The following is a 3,974-nucleotide window of genomic DNA, read 5'->3' on the forward strand; positions in this document are numbered from 1 at the left end:
TATCAAGGCAGCTGCCTATCATGTCATGCCCTACCTGCACAGGTGTGCTGGCTACTCAAATGATCCAATTAAGGAGGCCATTTAGTCAGCAGCAGCAGAAGTCCTGTGCCTGGACGCTCCAACAGGGGCCAGACACAAGCAGAAGCAGAAGCAGCAGAAGCAGCAGCAGCACCACCTTTTGTTTATTGGCTGCAGCAGCAGCAAGGCCCACAGGGCTGGCTAGCTGGCTAGCCAGCAAGCAGGTAGCAATGAAAGTAGGAATCTTTCTTTTTAACCCTGTAAGGGGGTGGTGCACTGTACCCGAAGATACTGCCATATCGGGTCAATGCATAGGGCGACGGAAGCAAGCTTCGAAATCGGCCCCCGTTCTCAAAAATCCATTTAATATATGGTCCCCAGATAGGGGACGTATCAGATATTAAACTGATAAGAACAGATACTACACTTGATCTTAGCCAAAAGGCCGAGAAGCGATAACCGTGAAAGGGGCGGGCCCAACAAGGTCCCCTTCATGGGCACTATCACTGCTTGCTGTCAGGGAGGCTGCCAGACAATTTTCCATGCACACTCTGGGCTGGGGGGCAGTCAACCACCAGTACACACAGCAGAACCTAAACCCATACCATTATTGCTAAGCAGCAAGACAGGGGCCCATTGCACTCCCACGGGGCCTTTTTAAATGCAATCCATAACCCGGATTTGCCAGGAACCCTTCTTACTCCTCCTACTTGCATGTGACACTGGGCTTAGGATCTGCATAGGAAACACACACACAAGCACACACCTACCTTTGTTGCCTGCAGATGCCTCCTTGGCTGTCCCCAAACGGTATCAAACCAACACCCACGGGAAGCTGTAAGCATAGAGGACATGCCTGCACCCCATTGGACTTACCTGTGTGGGTTAAATCCGGGTTATTTGACAACCTATGGCGGTGATGGTTCTGCTCAGGCAGAGCAGTGCTGATGCTCCTCATAAAGCTGTCGCTGCTGTGAAGGTTCTAGGTGACATCACAAATCCCTTTGGTTACATACACAACAAAGCTGGGTTGTTGTTGTTTACACTCTGCAAGGCCTGTGGAAGTGAGTGACATCATAGCACTGTAGTTCTGAGGGTTCAAGATGGATGCAACAATCTCCTGTTGCTTCTATGAAGGCCGTAATAGACGACATCACCAAACAGCTCCATAGTCACATACACAGCAAAGGAGAGATGTTGTTTACACCTAGTGATGTCAGTGGTATTGAGTGACATCACAGCACAGTGCTAAGGCTCCTGGGCCTGGACACAGCAGCGGCTGCAATATCTCAACGGAGAATACGTTTATATCTATGTGTGTGTGTGCGCATATATATATATATATATATATATATATATATATATATTTCTCCGCCGAAATCACTTTTAAACCCATTTCCACCTTTTTTTCCCTTCTCTTCCTCTTACTTTTTTTTCACGTTTTTTTACGTTTTTCTCCTTTTCGCCTCTTTTCTGGGCGTATTATTCTTCTTTTTCTTCTTTTTTTTCGTCTAATGCATACCCCATCAGTGCAGCAATGCTTATTCAATACCGCCAGCAGATGGAGACACTGGGGGATAATTTTCTAAGGATTTATACTGATTTTTCCTGTCTGAATTTGTCGCACAGAAAGTTGCAGGCCAAATATGTGTGACATTTCTGCGACTTTAGCTTCTAGAGCATTTTTACAACATTATACATAGGTGCTGAATACATAAAAAGCGACTGTTCAGCGACAGACAAGTCGCATCGGCTGAAAGTAGGCCAGAATGTCAGTCCATGTTGGAGCAGGTTTAGATACAGTCTAAAGCATAGATCTCAAAGTCTGTGCACAGAATTTAGCAAGGGCCTCGCACCTTCTGATGCATCAGGTAGGTGCACAATAGCATAGCCTAACCCTCTGTACTTTGGTCTATATTGATGCGGGACATAGACAGCCAGCTGATGACCAATCCATTAGTGCAATGGATGGCTGGAAGCATTTGTCTTTGCCTTTGCAATACCACAGAAGCAATGCATGGTCAATGTACAGCAATGACACACCTGTGTGAACAGCCAGGAGACCCCCCCCCCCCCCATGTTATGTTACATAGTTACATAGTTAGTACGGTCGAAAAAAGACATATGTCCATCACGTTCAACCAGGGAATTAAGGGGTAGGGGTGTGGCGCGATATTGGGGAAGGGATGAGATTTTATATTTCTTCATAAGCATTAATCTTATTTTGTCAATTAGGAACATTCAGCACCCACCCGCTATCAAGGCAGCTGCCTATCATGTCATGCCCTACCTGCACAGGTGTGCTGGCTACTCAAATGATCCAATTAAGGAGGCCATTTAGTCAGCAGCAGCAGAAGTCCTGTGCCTGGACGCTCCAACAGGGGCCAGACACAAGCAGAAGCAGAAGCAGCAGAAGCAGCAGCAGCACCACCTTTTGTTTATTGGCTGCAGCAGCAGCAAGGCCCACAGGGCTGGCTAGCTGGCTAGCCAGCAAGCAGGTAGCAATGAAAGTAGGAATCTTTCTTTTTAACCCTGTAAGGGGGTGGTGCACTGTACCCGAAGATACTGCCATATCGGGTCAATGCATAGGGCGACGGAAGCAAGCTTCGAAATCGGCCCCCGTTCTCAAAAATCCATTTAATATATGGTCCCCAGATAGGGGACGTATCAGATATTAAACTGATAAGAACAGATACTACACTTGATCTTAGCCAAAAGGCCGAGAAGCGATAACCGTGAAAGGGGCGGGCCCAACAAGGTCCCCTTCATGGGCACTATCACTGCTTGCTGTCAGGGAGGCTGCCAGACAATTTTCCATGCACACTCTGGGCTGGGGGGCAGTCAACCACCAGTACACACAGCAGAACCTAAACCCATACCATTATTGCTAAGCAGCAAGACAGGGGCCCATTGCACTCCCACGGGGCCTTTTTAAATGCAATCCATAACCCGGATTTGCCAGGAACCCTTCTTACTCCTCCTACTTGCATGTGACACTGGGCTTAGGATCTGCATAGGAAACACACACACAAGCACACACCTACCTTTGTTGCCTGCAGATGCCTCCTTGGCTGTCCCCAAACGGTATCAAACCAACACCCACGGGAAGCTGTAAGCATAGAGGACATGCCTGCACCCCATTGGACTTACCTGTGTGGGTTAAATCCGGGTTATTTGACAACCTATGGCGGTGATGGTTCTGCTCAGGCAGAGCAGTGCTGATGCTCCTCATAAAGCTGTCGCTGCTGTGAAGGTTCTAGGTGACATCACAAATCCCTTTGGTTACATACACAACAAAGCTGGGTTGTTGTTGTTTACACTCTGCAAGGCCTGTGGAAGTGAGTGACATCATAGCACTGTAGTTCTGAGGGTTCAAGATGGATGCAACAATCTCCTGTTGCTTCTATGAAGGCCGTAATAGACGACATCACCAAACAGCTCCATAGTCACATACACAGCAAAGGAGAGATGTTGTTTACACCTAGTGATGTCAGTGGTATTGAGTGACATCACAGCACAGTGCTAAGGCTCCTGGGCCTGGACACAGCAGCGGCTGCAATATCTCAACGGAGAATACGTTTATATCTATGTGTGTGTGTGCGCATATATATATATATATATATATATATATATATATATATATATATTTCTCCGCCGAAATCACTTTTAAACCCATTTCCACCTTTTTTTCCCTTCTCTTCCTCTTACTTTTTTTTCACGTTTTTTTACGTTTTTCTCCTTTTCGCCTCTTTTCTGGGCGTATTATTCTTCTTTTTCTTCTTTTTTTTCGTCTAATGCATACCCCATCAGTGCAGCAATGCTTATTCAATACCGCCAGCAGATGGAGACACTGGGGGATAATTTTCTAAGGATTTATACTAATTTTTCCTGTCTGAATTTGTCGCACAGAAAGTTGCAGGCCAAATATGTGTGACATTTCTGCGACTTTAGCTTCT

General features: G+C 46.5%; 2 non-coding genes across 2 annotated transcripts; both read right to left on the minus strand.

Moving 5' to 3' along the window:
• Window positions 1-284: 284 nt before the first annotated feature.
• On the minus strand, window positions 285-475 carry LOC130319613 (U2 spliceosomal RNA). The gene has a single exon (XR_008865765.1). It is a non-coding gene; the product is annotated as a U2 spliceosomal RNA (small nuclear RNA).
• A 2,083-nt stretch (window positions 476-2,558) lies between these two features.
• On the minus strand, window positions 2,559-2,749 carry LOC130319614 (U2 spliceosomal RNA). Its single transcript, XR_008865766.1, has one exon. It is a non-coding gene; the product is annotated as a U2 spliceosomal RNA (small nuclear RNA).
• Window positions 2,750-3,974: the final 1,225 nt, after the last annotated feature.

This window comes from Hyla sarda, unplaced genomic scaffold (assembly GCF_029499605.1).
Source record: "Hyla sarda isolate aHylSar1 unplaced genomic scaffold, aHylSar1.hap1 scaffold_2143, whole genome shotgun sequence".
NCBI classification, from domain to species: domain Eukaryota; kingdom Metazoa; phylum Chordata; class Amphibia; order Anura; family Hylidae; genus Hyla; species Hyla sarda.